The sequence below is a fragment of the Coregonus clupeaformis genome, unplaced genomic scaffold (assembly GCF_020615455.1).
Source record: "Coregonus clupeaformis isolate EN_2021a unplaced genomic scaffold, ASM2061545v1 scaf0182, whole genome shotgun sequence".
NCBI lineage: Eukaryota > Metazoa > Chordata > Actinopteri > Salmoniformes > Salmonidae > Coregonus > Coregonus clupeaformis.
In genome coordinates, this window is record NW_025533637.1 from 548304 (window position 1) to 563357 (window position 15054).

General features: G+C 42.0%; 1 protein-coding gene and 1 long non-coding RNA gene across 2 annotated transcripts in view; both read right to left on the reverse strand.

Annotated features, from left to right (window-relative positions):
• Window positions 1-6210, reverse strand: part of LOC121556048 (claudin-34) — a 32750-nt gene extending 26540 nt beyond the window's left edge. Inside the window, exon 1 of the mRNA XM_041869905.1 lies at window positions 6104-6210. The gene's annotated coding sequence lies outside the window, so the exon portion shown is untranslated. The remainder of the gene's footprint in view (window positions 1-6103) is intronic.
• A 6284-nt stretch (window positions 6211-12494) lies between these two features.
• LOC121556041 lies at window positions 12495-13981 on the reverse strand. Its single transcript, XR_005998067.2, has 3 exons — window positions 13907-13981; window positions 13434-13488; window positions 12495-12644 (listed from the first exon to the last, which is right to left on the reverse strand). It is a non-coding gene; the product is annotated as an uncharacterized LOC121556041 (long non-coding RNA).
• Window positions 13982-15054: the final 1073 nt, after the last annotated feature.

Genomic DNA, 15054 nt, shown 5'->3' on the forward strand with positions numbered 1-15054 from the left:
TGGTACCAAACTTACATATCTTAGACCATCTTTTGCCAAACTTTAAATACAAATGTCATCCGTGAATACAAAATTCCCTGTTAAGTGTTCTGTTCACAGAATATAACACATTGTTTCCATCTTGAAGAGAAATGTGTGCAATTGTGTTCACTGTTTCCATCAACCAGTAAATACTACTGCACAGCATTCTAAACCATCCCATCAATGTCATACCATGTACAATATATGGAAAGATCTAGGCAATGGGGACTGTCTAATTGTTATGATATTTTACAATATTGCAGACATGCAGAGAATGTTGGGTTACTTCTAAGTAACATTGTGACCTTCCATTATAGAGATTTGCATTGGTGTGGATTGAGGCCTAACCCTAACCCTAACCCATTGGTGTGGATTGAGGCCTAACCCTAACCCTAACCCATTGGTGTGGATTGAGGCCTAACCCTAACCCTAACCCATTGGTGTGGGTTGAGGCCTAACCCTAACCCATTGGTGTGGATTGAGGCCTAACCCTAACCCTAACCCTAACCCATTGGTGTGGTTTGAGGCCTAACCCTAACCCATTGGTGTGGATTGAGGCCTAACCCTAACCCTAACCCATTGGTGTAGATTGAGGCCTAACCCTAACCCTAACCCATTTGTGTGGATTGAGGCCTAACCCTAACCCTAACCCATTGGTGTGGATTGGGGCCTAACCCTAACCCATTGGTGTGGATTGAGGCCTGCCTATACAGCGGGGTCTGGAATTATTGACACCCTTGATAAAGTTGAGACATAATGACTGTATAAAATAAATAATTTATATACTGAGATTTATTGTATGCAACAAAGAAAAATGTGTCTGCTTGGACTCAAGAGATAAGTATGGTTGTGTTAATCATTTTGCAGGCAGTTGTGTTCTTTTGTTGAATCCATTTGCAATTTTGATGGTATAATATACAGAGCCTTCAGAAAGTATTCAGAGCCTTCAGAAAGTATTCAGAGCCTTCAGAAAGTATTCAGATCCCTTGACTTATTCCACATTTTGTTGTGTTAGAGCCTGAATTCAAAATGGATTTTAAAAAAAATCTCACCCATCTACACACAACACCCCATAACGACAGTGAAAACATGTTTTTAGAAACTTTTGCAAATGTATTAATAATGGAATACAGATATGTAATTTACATAAATATTCACACCCCTGACTCTATACGTTAGAATCACCTTTGGCAGCGATTACAGCTGTGAGTCTTTCTGGCTAAATTTCTAAGGTCTCTGCACTGGCTGCCTGTGAGTTTTATAATTAAATTTTAAGATTCTTCTATTGGTTTTTAAATCAATCCACGATTGTGCCACCCCAATACATGTCAGACATGCTTTTAAGTTATGTACCCAGTAGGTCTCTCAGGTCCTCTGGCACTGGCCTTTTAACTACCCCAAAGCCCAGGACCAAGAGGCATGGAGAGGCAGCCTTTAGTTACTATTCCCCCAGCCTCTGGAATAGCCTGCCAGAGATCCTGAGGGGGGCCGAAACTGGGGACATTTTAAAAAGAGATCTTAAAACACGTCTTTTTAGCTTTGCTTTTCCTCAGGAGGCTTTTTAGTCATTCCGTTTTTATTGTTACTCTTTAGTTTATCCCCTTAGGTTTGTTGCGTAGTAAATATTTCCGTTTTTATTTTCATTGTTTTTATTTGTTTTTTTCCTGTGAAGAACATTGTGTTGCATTCCATGTCTGAAATGTGTTGTATGAATAAAGCTTGATTTGAAGAGCTTTGCACAACTGGATTGTAAAATATTTGCACGTTATTATTAAACAAATTCTTTAAGCTCTGTCAAGTTGGTTGTTCATCATTGCTAGACAGACATTTCCAAGTCTTTACATAGATTTTCATGGCGATTTAAGTCAAAACTGTAACTAGGCCACTCAGGAACATTCAATGTTGTCTTGGTAAGCAACTCCAGTGTATATTTGGCCTTGTCTTTTAGCTTATTGTCCTGCTGAAAGGTGAATTTGTCTCCCAGCGTCCATTGGAAAGCAAACAGAACCAGATTTTCCTCAAGGATTTTGCCTGTGCTTCACTCTATTCCATTTCACTCTAATCCCTAGTCCTTGCCGATGACAAGCATACCCATAACATGATGCAGCCACCATCATGCTTGAAAATATGAAGAGTGGTACTCAGAGGTGTTGTGTTGGATTTGCACCAAACATAACACTTTGTTTTCAGGACATAAAGTTAATTTTTTTGCCAAATTTTTTGTAGTTTTACTTTAGTGCCTTGTTGCAAACAGGATGCATGTTTTTATTCTGTACAGGCTTCCTTCTTTTCACTCTGTCAATTAGGTTAGGATTGTGGAGTAACTACAATGTTGTTGATCCATCCTCAGTTTTCTCCTATCACAGCCAGTAAACTCTGTAACTGTTTTAAAGTCACCATTGGCTTCATGGTGAAATCCCTGAGCGATTTCCTTCCTCGCCGGTAACTGAGTTAGGAAGGACGCCTGTATATTTGTAGTGACTGGGTGTATTGATACACCATCCAAAGTGTAATTAATAACTTCACCATGCTCAAAGGGATATTCAATGTCTGTTTTTTTTTACCTATCTACCAGTAAGTGTCCTTCTTTGCGAGGCATTGTGAAACCTCCCTGGTCTTTGTGGATGAATCTGTGTTTGAAATTCACTGATCGACTGAGGGACCTTACAGATAATTGTATGTATGGGGTACAGAGATGAGGTAGTCATTCAAAACTCACTTTAAACACTAATATTGCACACAGAGTCCATGCAACATTATGCGGTTGACATTATGGGGTTGACATTATTGGGTTGACATCATGGGGTTAACATTATGGGGTTGATATTATGGGGTTGACATCATGGGGTTAACATTATGGGGTTGACATTATTGGGTTGACATCATGGGGTTAACATTATTGGGTTGACATCATGGGGTTGACATCATGGTATTGACATTATGGGGTTGACATCATGGGGTTGACATTATTGGGTTGACATCATGGGGTTAACATTATGGGGTTGACATTATTGGGTTGACATCATGGGGTTGACATCATGGTATTGACATTATGGGGTTGACATTATGGGGTTGACATCATGGAGTTGACTTTTGAAGGTTGACATCATGGGGTTGACATTATTGGGTTGACATTATGGGTTGACATCATGGGGTTGACATCATGGGGTTGACATTATTGGGTTGACATTATGGGTTGACATCATGGGGTTGACATTATTGGGTTGACATTATGGGTTGACATCATGGGGTTGACATCATGGGGTTGACATTATGGGGTTGACATCATGGGGTTGACATTATTGGGTTGACATTATGGGTTGACATCATGGGGTTGACATTATGGGGTTGACATCATGGGGTTGATATTATTGGGTTGACATCATGGGGTTGACATTATGGGTTGACATCATGGGGTTGACATCATGGGGTTGATATTATGGGGTTGACATCATGGGGTTGACATCATGGGGTTGACATCATGGGGTTGATATTATGGGGTTGACATCATGGGATTTACATTATCATTGTGTGTATGCAGTGAGACAAAATCACAATTTCATCCATTTTAAATTCAGGCTGTAACACCACAACATGTGCAAAATGTCTAGGGGTGTGAATACTTTCTGAAGGAACTGTAGTTTTGATTAATGTTTTTATATTTTGAGGAAGCAACTACATTTTGAAAACACATTTACTGTTATTTTTTCAAAAGGCCACAGGGTTCGGTGTCTTGTGAAGTCTGTTTTGAAAATCGACAACATTGTTTAAAAAAATGATTGTACGCTATTGAGAAAAAGTGTCTGTAGACACACCTCTGCCACATCTCAATTTCTGTGATCTCCACCCCAAACTGGTAGCTGGCAGTAACATGTGTTGCCCCATGCTTCAGTTCAAGGTCAGAATGGAGAAGCAGTAACATGCGTTGCCCCATGCTTCAGTTCAAGGTCAGAATGGAGAAGCAGTAACATGTGTTGCCCCATGCTTCAGTTCAAGGTCAGAATGGAGAAGCAGTAACATGTGTTGCCCCATGCTTCAGTTCAAGGTTAGAATGGAGAAAAGGGAAGGAAAAGGGAATTCAGTTCCATCTGATTCCCCCCATAGAAAGACGGTACAGCAGACATTAAATAAAATAGTACTACATGAAGATGAGTTGTACATTAAATACTGTTGCCTTTCCACATATGAATGCTGTTGCCTTTAAACATATGAATAATGTTGCCTTTCCACATATGAATGCTGTTGCCTTTAAACATATGAATGTCTTTCTATCATGAATTCTGATAAACAGACACCACTTAAAAGACTGCTTAAAAACTAGAGGCTCCATGAGATACTAGAGATTACACAGTACTGCCAGCCAAGCAGAAACACTCTGCACTTTAACATGTCCCTGATCTTTGAGCTCTGCAGGATGACATTTATCTGTCAACATCAACAGTAGTCAGCTGATTCAACTACTCATTATATAATGAACAAAAATATAAAACGCAACATGTAAAGTGTTGGTCCCATGTTTCATGAGCTGGAATAAAAGATCCCAGAAATATTCCACACGTACAAAAAGCTTATTTCTTTCACATTTTGTGCACAAATTAGTTTACATCCCTGTTAGTGAGCATTTCTCCTTTGCCAAGATAATCCATCCACCTGACAGGTGTGGCATATCAAGAAGCTGATTAAACAGCATGATCATTACACAGGTTCACCTTGTGCTGGGGACAATAAAAGGCCACTCTAAAATGTGCAGTTTTGTTACACAACACAATGCCACAGATGTCTCAAGTTTTGAGGGAGTGTGCAAATGGCATTCTGACTGCAGGAATGTCCATCAGAGCTGTTGCCAGATAATTTAATGTTAACTTCTTTACCATAAGCCGCCTCCAACGTCGTTTTAGAGAATTTGGCAGTACGTCCAACCGGCCTCACGACAGCAGACCATGCCACCCCAGGACCTCCCCAGACCACGTGTAACCACGCCAGCCCAGGACCTCCACATCCAGCTTCTTCATCTGCGGGATCGCCTGAGACCAGCCACCCGGACAGCTGATGAAACTGTGGGTTTGCACAACTGAATAATTTCTGCACAAACTGTTAGAAACCGTCTCAGGGAAGCTCATCTGCGTGCTCGTCGTCCTCACCAGGGTCTTGACCAGACTGCAGTACGGCGTCGTAACCGACTTCAGTGGGCAAATGCTCACCTTCGATGGCCACTGGCACGCTGAAGAAGTGTGCTCTTCACGGATTAATTAAGGTTTTAACTGTACTGGGCAGATGGCATTGTGTGGGCGAGCGGTTTGCTGATGTCAATGTTATGAACAGAGTGCCCCATGGTGGCGGTGGGGTTATGGTATGGGCAATATCCTGAGGCCCATAGTCGTGACATTGATCTGCCGCCATCACCTCATGTTTCAGCATGATAATGCACGGCTCCATGTCGCAAGGATCTGTACACAATTCTTGGAAGCTGAAAATGTCCCAGTTCTTCCACGGCCTGCTTGCTCACCAGACGTCACCCATTGAGCATGTTTGGAATGCTCTGGATCGATGTGTACGACAGCGTGTTCCAGTTCCTGCCAATATCCAGCAACTTCACACAGTCATTGAGGAGGAGGGGAACAACATTCCACAGGCCACAATCAACAGCCTGATCAACTCTATGTGAAGGAGATGTGTCGCGCTGCATGAGGCAAATGGTGGTCACACCAGATACTGACTGGTTTTCTGATCCACGGCCCAATTTTTTTTTTTTTAAGGTATCTGTGACCAACAGATGCATATCTGTATTCCCAGTCATGTGAAATCCATAGATTTGGTCCTAATGAATTTATTTCAACTGACTGATTTCCTTATATAAACTGTAACTCAGTAAAATCTTTGAAATTGTTGCATGTTGCGTTTATATTTTTGTTCAGTGTATAATTAACAACAGTAGAAAACATTCACTGAACAAAACAGTTGCTGACAGAATCATTTTCTCGGTCTGCCTTTAATTACTTTCTTTAGTTAAACATTGTTATGATAGCTATTTCCTGTATTGTATCTAAAATGTAAATACAAGCTAAAACTCATCAAAACTCACACAGATGCCTTTCCTCTGATATAAGTCCGCAGTAAGAAACGCTAGACGTTATCAGACCTGTATGTCCTGGAGCTCGTGGATCAAATTACCACAGATGAGACCCTTCACTGCTGCTGTTCAATCACTGTCAACCCCAGTCAGACTACATACCTGTTCAACTCTAGTCCTAGTGAATGATTGACTAGATATAATCATTCAACTCACCTGGGAGGGGCTGAGCCATAGATAAAGTGAACATCTTTGTTACTTACCTGCTGTAGTCTTCCTGTAGTTCTCCTCATGCACTCTGTAGATAGTCATATGTGTGATAATGGCAGGGCTATTCTGTTAGTGATGTGTGAAAGAGGCCATACTAACTGTCTGTCAGACGTGTCCATTAATATCTTCCCTCTAGCATTAACAGTATCAGTGGAGATTTAAATATTACACTGGAATGTGTTGCTCATTGATGGTCACAGACACACACACAGGCACAGACGCATACGCAGGCACGCACGCACATTCTGTTCAGCAGCCTGTTTATTTGATATAAAGCAACAGACAGACAGACAGCCACACAGACATACAGACAGTGTAGCAGTGTTTAGGGTGATGTAACACTCCTTCAAACTTTTGGGAAATTACCTGAACCTTGATAGTGGCTATGCTGTCCTTAATGTATTGGGGATAATAAAGTCTATTCCTCTAAATGTATCAAACCATAAATGGTTAGGGTGAGATAATCTGGTTAGGGTTATTATATTATATCAAAGGAAAAGTAACATGTTAATCTCATGATAATGTTCAACAGCACCAGGATAGCAACATGTTGATCTCATGAGATAATGTTCAACAGCACCAGGATAGCAACATGTTGATCTCATGAGATAATGTTCAATAGCACCAGGATAGCAACATGTTGATCTCATGAGATAATGTTCAACAACAACAGGATAGCAACATGTTGATCTCATGAGATAATGTTCAATAGCACCAGGATAGCAACATGTTGATCTCATGAGATAATGTTCAATAGCACCAGGATAGCAACATGTTGATCTCATGAGATAATGTTCAACAGCACCAGGATAGCAACATGTTGATCTCATGAGATAATGTTCAATAGCACCAGGATAGCAACATGTTGATCTCATGAGATAATGTTTAACAACAACAGGATAGCAACATGTTGATCTCATGAGATAATGTTCAATAGCACCAGGATAGCAACATGTTGATCTCATGAGATAATGTTCAATAGCACCAGGATAGCAACATGTTGATCTCATGAGATAATGTTCAATAGCACCAGGATAGCAACATGTTGATCTCATGAGATAATGTTCAATAGCACCAGGATAGCAACATGTTGATCTCATGAGATAATGTTCAACAACAACAGGATAGCAACATGTTGATCTCATGAGATAATGTTCAATAGCACCAGGATAGCAACATGTTGATCTCATGAGATAATGTTCAATAGCACCAGGATAGCAACATGTTGATCTCATGAGATAATGTTCAACAGCACCAGGATAGCAACATGTTGATCTCATGAGATAATGTTCAATAGCACCAGGATAGCAACATTTTGATCTCATGAGATAATGTTCAATAGCACCAGGATAGCAACATGTTGATCTCATGAGATAATGTTCAATCGCACCAGGATAGCAACAGAGGAGTGCCGACGACGGAGACCCGAGAGGCAACCCCAATAATTTATTTTGGGGGGGGCACACGGTGTGGACGACGAGGCAGCAGGAGGCCGCGACAGGGCGGATCTGCAGGTTAGGAGAGGAGGCCACCAGGTTACGGGGGCTATTGGTTCAGAGGGAGCAGGAGTTATTCCGTCAGAGGGTTAGGGTTTAGGGTTAGGGTTAGGTAGGGGACAAATTCTTCACACCACGTGGGTGTTAAGTGTGCACGGGCACAGGGGCTATATATATATCATGCTTTATGTTTCAATGAAATAAATAAAAAACATATACAAAAAAATATATATACAAGGACAAGACATTATAAAAAAATCCCAAAAACGGGAAGGGAAGGAATTAAGTTTTAGGCATCGAGGTTAGGTTTAGGTACCGGTTTCACTGAGGTTAGGATTAGGGTTAGGGTTTAAGTAGAGAACTTTAGGATTAAGGTTAGGTTTTAGGCACCGGTGTCACTGAGGTTAGGTTTAGGCACTGGTGTCACTGAGGTTAGGGTTAGGGTTAGGGTTAGGTACAGGCATAAAAACTTAATTGGACACCCCTGTCCAATACTGTATGTGGAGAAGGTAATGTCGTGGGGAGCTGGGGTTAGTTTTTTTGTACTCCTGGGAGGCCGTAGATATCCATCAATATGCTTTGGGGGGGGCTAGGTGGATTTCAATATTTGGTTGGGGTTAGGGTTAGGGGTGAGGGTTAGGTTAGGGTTTAGGGTTAGAGTTAGGGTTAGGTACAGGCATAAAAACTTAATTGGACACCCCTGTCCAATACTGTATGTGGAGAAGGTAATGTTGTGGGGAGCTGGGGTTTGTTTTGTTGTACTCCTGGGAGGCCGTAGATATCCATCAATATGCTTTGGGGGGGGCTAGGTGGATTTCAATATTTGGTTGGGGTTAGGGTTAGGGGTGAGGGTTAGGTTAGGGTTTAGGGTTAGAGTTAGGGTTAGGTACAGGCATAAAAACTTAATTGGACACCCCTGTCCAAAACTGTATGTGGAGAAGGTAATGTCGTGGGGAGCTGGGGTTTGTTTTTTTGTACTCCTGGGAGGCCGTAGATATCCATCAATATGCTTTGGGGGGGGCTAGGTGGATTTCAATATTTGGTTGGGGTTAGGGTTAGGGGTGAGGGTTAGGTTAGGGTTTAGGGTTAGGGTTAGGGTTAGGGTACAGGCATAAAAACTTCATTGGACACCCCTGTCCAATTCTGTATGTGGAGAAGGTAATGTTGTGGGGAGCTGGGGTTTGTTTTGTTGGGTTAGGGTTAGGGGTTAGGGTTAGGGTTAGGGTTAGGGTCAGGTTTAAGAGGGTTTATGTTTGTACTGGTTTCAAACCTTTACGTTGCACGGGCCTATTGCACCTTTGCCCGGTCTCGAGAACTCAAAAGTGTTAATGTTTTTTATTTATTCCTTGATATTCATCCCCAGTGGAGCCAAAGTATTAAGTTTTGAAATCCACCTGGATTCGGCCGCTTTTCTCTGGCCTCTGGTCCAGGTGGATTTCATCTCCAGACCGGTAATATGGAGGGAAGTTGTTGGGTGGATCTGAAAATGTTGGACCAGGTGTGTTTGTAATATGTTTTTTCTAATTGTGTAGAGGTGCTGTTTGAGGCGTGTCAGGACTGTGTGACCGGTTTCTCCTATATAAATGTTGTGGCATAGTGTGCATGTTATGGCATAGACAATATTGGTACTATGGATGGTCATGAGTTGTGAAATAGGACTGGAGGTTTGTGCATGTGGATTTTGAATGTGTGAAAGTTGTCTATGATACTGTTGTTCAACGGGTAGTTTAGGAGTAGGTTTATTGGAAAACTTTGCAAAAATTAAGAGATCCCTTAAATTGGGGTTTCTACGGAAAGCTGATATGGGTCTGAATTCCTGAAGTGGGGGGAATGTGCGTTGTGTTTGGGTGAAAGCGAATTTTAGTCTAGAGTGAAGGAGTCTGTTTACGTCGGAGAAGGTGCTGATAATGGGTATAATCTGGGGTTCTGTGTCTGTTGGGGGAATAGGAACAGGGGGTCTGGGAAAGGTCTGAGGGTGGAGGACCGGGATAGGATGGGGGGGATAGGGATACATACCCAGAATCGGGAAAGGGATAGGCTGTTCCCCCAGGTCAGGAGTCAGTACCTGGTCAAGAGTTCTCCCGGGAGAGTTATGGAGGTTAAGTTTAAGGTTAAGGTTGAGGTTAGGGTTAGGGTTGGGGTTAAGGTTAAGGTTAGGGTTAAGGGTAGGGTTAAGGTTAGAGGTAAGGTTAGGGTTAGGGTTAGGGTTAGGGTTAAGGTTAGAGGTAAGGTTAGGGTTAAGGTTAGGGGTAAGGTTGGGGTTAAGGTTAGGGTTAGGGTTAAGGTTAGGGTTAAGGTTAGGGTTAGGGTTAAGGTTAGGGTTAGGGTTAAGGTTAGGGGTAGGGTTAGGAGGATCAGGCAATCTGTTCTGGGTGAAGCCTGCCAGTGTGTTGGCCTTTATGTACCTCAGTGATCGCTTTGAATATCCCCTCTTTCTCAGTGCACTAAAAATAGTCTGTGTGGCTAGATTAAAGTCTTTATGTTGTGTACATAATCTATGAAATCGAATGAGTTGTGATTTTACAATACCAGTGAATGTATGTTTTGGGTGATAACTGGACTTGTGAAGTAAGGCATGTGTGTCTGTGTCTTTAAAGTATACTTTTGTTTGTAAAGAGACTGTGTGTTTCAGTCTCTGGAAAGAATATTGTTGTATCCAGGAAGTTAATTGTATGTGGGTGAATTACATATTTAACAGTTATGGTTGGGTGATGGTTATTGAGTATTTCAATAAACGTTTTGAAATGTACCAGATCATGTTCCCACACTCCGAAGATATCATCCAGGTATCGTCTATAAAACATGGGACGCAATGGGCATTTATCTAAGGCTGTCAACTCCCAGTCCGCCATATAAATATTAGCATAGGCTGGGGCAAACTTTTGCCCATCGCCGTCCCATGAATCTGTAAGTAGTGTTTATTATTGAATGTGAAATCATTGTTTCTTAATCCAAGCTCTAGAAGCTGTAGGAGGTGTGAGTCTGGTCTATCTGGATCTGGATATCTCCGGAGTGCAGATTTCACTGCTGCTAAACCTGACAAGATATCTATGTTGGTGTAGAGAGAATCTATATCTATAGTGAATAGGTATGCGTTTGCTGGGACTGGAATGTTGTGAAGCGTGTCTATGAAGTGGTATGTGTCCTTCAGATAGCTGGGGTGCCTTTGTGAAATGGGGTTGAGGAAATAGTCAATAAACTCCGCTGCTGGCGAGGACTCGCTCCCACAGTCCGACACAATAGGTCTTCCCTTCGGGACCTCAAAAGGGACTGTCCAGGTATCTGGTGTTTGATGTATCTTAGGGAGGAGATAGAAGAGTCTCTGTCTGGGTAAGTCTGGTCCATCTAGATATTCCTTTTGTCTATATGTAATGTATTTCTTTTTATAAAGATCTAATATTATGTGTCTAATTTTTATTTGTGTCTGGATCTGTGTAGAGGCAGGAATAGGGGTATAGTGTTGTGTGTTAGAGAGTTGGCGGTGAGCTTCAAAGAGGTACTGTTGGTTGTCCATAATAATTATCTTTGAGCCTTTGTCTGCTGGTTTTATAGTTATATGTTTGTGTTTCCTTAATTTAGCTATGGCTTGTCTTTCTTCTACTGTGATATTCTGTTGTGAAGTTATGGTAGCGGTATGGAATTCTCTGATGATGTGGGTATTCGTTTTAATGAGTTTCCTAATGGGTGCTGATATTGTTCGTGATTTTGGTTCCCATCTGGATGGAGCTGTGAACGGTAGGGTTCGGTAATCCGATTTATAATCAAAGTGGTCCAAAAGTTTCAGAGCTCTATGATACCTGTAGATGTCCCTCTGGAGGTCCCCATAGTCAGAATGCAGTGGTGTGGGGATAAAAGTGAGTCCCCTCTCCAGCAGCCGAGTCTCAGAGGGTGATAAGTGAAATGTGGATGAAAGATTAAGGATGTTTGTGTCTTGGTGGAGGGGCTGTGATGTAGGCATACCCTCCCCCACTATTTTAGCTGTTCCATCCAATGTTGGAGTATTTTTGCCCCTGTATCTGCTGTCCAGTGTATATTGTCTTTCTCTGTGTGGAAATCTGAATGGTGGATTTCTTATAGGGGGTTGTAGTGTGTGGCGATGTGGGAGTTGATATATTTCAACATGGTTTGTTGTTTCTCTGACAGGTGGGGAGAGTAGTTAATGATGGGGAAGTAAATGGTTGCATTAGGATACATCGCTGTTGCTTTACTGTGAAGTGATTGTAGTTGTCCTATGGGTGTTTGTTTCTGTGTTTGATCTTTGTTGTTCAGCCCCAGAGACAGCACAACCACCTTGGTGTTAGGATTTGGGGTAGATTTTGCCAATACCCCAGTAATGTGGTGGAACTGTGCTCCAGGATAACTGTCAATTTGGATGTGTTTGTACGGATGGTAGGGTATTCTTTTCAAATTTGAATCTCCAATGATAGCAATCGGTTTGAGAGATTTTATTTTCCAGTCATAGATTTTTCTGTTTGTCATGTCATGTCTAGTTGGCTGGTACAAGAATGGGGGTGGCTGGGGATGTTGGGGTAGAGTGTCTGGGTGAAGGCAGAGGGGTGAGTCTCACAGTGGGCTCTGAAGGAACCCTATTTTTGGAGACAGACTAAGTGGGGTGGGTAAGAGGTATCTGGTGTGTGGAGAGGTTAGTATTGGGGAAGGTTCAGACAGGAAACTATTGGGATTGATTTTCCCTTTGGTTTCTGCCATCATCACAACTTTTTCCACCTTTACTCCTCTTTCCATAGTCACCACCTCAGCAGGGTTTTGGTGTTTATTTAGTTGAACCTCTGTTGGAACAAGAGTGGAGATGTTAGTGTCTGACCCAGAGAGGTCAGAAATGTTTAGATCAGATTGAATCGCTACATTGCTGATAATTGGTGTTTGGGGTGGTTGTGTGGTCTCCGTGGCCCTAGTCAATGTGGGGGGCACTCCTGGAATCAAGTTGGCTGCAGGGTCTGTGTATCACCTGCGCCTGGACTGTGATGGTCTTAGTCTGGGCTATGGTGTGCTTTGTCTTTACCATAATTGACTGGAGAGTGGGAAATTCCTCCTCTCTAAGTTCAAAGTCTACTATAAATTCATCAGGGTCAGGTGGTGGGGAGGTGAACTGAGGATAAGCAAGGGTATCCCTATTAGGAGTTGGGGAAGGTACGGGTGGTATGTTATCTGGAGCCTTAGTCAGTGTCGAAGCTACGGGTATGGTAACAGTGCCCCTTGAGGACAAAGCCAAATCTGGAGAGGATGTTGGTTTGCTCCTAACAGACCTAGGAGCCAAAGTTGGGGCTTTAATTGCTTCAAGTCTCGGAACTGGTCGTGGTACCCTTCCTAAGGAGGATTGAGTCAGCCTGGAGGCCAGAGTGGATGGTAGTGTCCCGGCTAGGACGTGTGGGGAAGACCCTGAAGTTGGTAAGCTGGTCTTGGCTCTGGCTGTGGCTGTGGAACATGGCCATGAGGCTAGAGTAGGTCGTCTGGCCTGTGCTAAAGCTGGATTTGGTTCTAAAGCACTAGTGGATGGTGAGTCCTCTAACAGTGATTGCACTATGGGGACTGTACTGTCACGTAATTTGTGCCTGTACCTGTGTTGGGCCCAACGAGCTGCTGTCTGGAAGGCACTACTGTTAAACGGGAAGCCTGTAGGGGATAGAGTGTTTAGTATTGCCTGGTAGTGTTCATGCAAGATATGCATATTTGCTGACATCCAATTTTTTGTATTATCAGCTACTTTCTGCTTTGTCTCTATGTTGGGGGATGATGGTTTAATAAAGTCTGTGAGTTTAGTGACCTGTTTCATCATCCCCACTGGAAATGTCTGAGTGTTGAGTGCATGTTCAATGATTTGTTTGTGGTGTATGGCTTGTATCAGTTTGAAGTAGGTCTTAGTTGTGTGTTGAGTGGAAGGTGTGTTAGGCATTGTGTGTTGTGCTGTAGTGTGGGTGTTTGTCTCCCCCTCCTGCGGAAGGGTGTTCAAAACAGTGAATCTATTGCTAAGCATATTTAACCCAGCTAATGTTCAGTCACATACAGATAGTGGTTGTTGAATTATGCTTACCACATTCTGTGGGTGATAAAGCCTGGAAAGAGGGGTATTAGCACAGGTGGATGTTACAACCAACTTGACTGTTATACCGTTGAAGTGATCAATTCCTTTAAAGTTTTATTGATTCATTATCCTTTTTGTACCGGCTGGGAGCGACCCAGGTAGCTTATGTTGTTCGTTGTCTTCTTATCTTCTTGATTTCTGGATTGTCTTTTAAAGTTTTCCGTTGTTGGTTCTTCAGTTGTCTTCGGTTGTTAGTTCTTAAGTTGTATCTTGTTTCCTCCCAATAGCTGGATTAAAATTTACCTTTATTATTTAAAAACTTTCAAAAGCAAATTTCAATAAGTTCACTGTATCAAACAAAGGGAAAAGGGAAAAAAAGGCCTGACGTTTCGCATGTATAATGCTTCTTCAGAGGCTAAGAAGAGCTGTCTTTGAGGAAGGGATATAAATCCTGGTTGGAAGGGGAGAGGGGTGGGTTCTCAACCCATTAAAAGAAGACTATTGGTTCATATAGTCTGATTGGATCTTAAAATAGTGTTTGCTAGTATGCTAGGTTGAAAGGGCATAAGTCAAAAAGGCTTAGGCTGATGTGTCAATGTCTGATTGGTCCTTAGCTGATATTAGCTAGTATGGTAGGTTGAGAGTACAATGGAACCCACTTATATCGGAAAATAGAGGGGCAAATAGGGTAAAACTGTAAATAAAAGGAGAATAAGAGAGAGAAAAAAAGAAAGGGGGGGAGGGGGAGACGTTTAAATCAGTATATATTGTAAGAACAATGATTGTTTCCCTCCATTTGGGTATTGTGAGTTGCCACACCATTGCTATTTTTTTATTTAAAAAAAATGATATTTTTGGAAATAATCCGAAAATTATACAAATACAAAATAAAAATTATACTACGATAGAATAGAATGTACCTACATAGAAGTAGAATCTATCTAGGAAGGGATCATTAAAATGTACTAAAATGCCTACATAATCTACCTGGGTTCTAGTGGGTGCGGTTATGTAAATATATGTAGGTGTTGCATCATGGGTCTATCTATTCGGGGGGGGGAAAACCACGAATGGAATCCATGTCTTTGTCCGTCACTAGCATCAGGAGGGATACTTGTTGGGTTGTTACAGCAACCACCAACCTGAAAACTATTTAA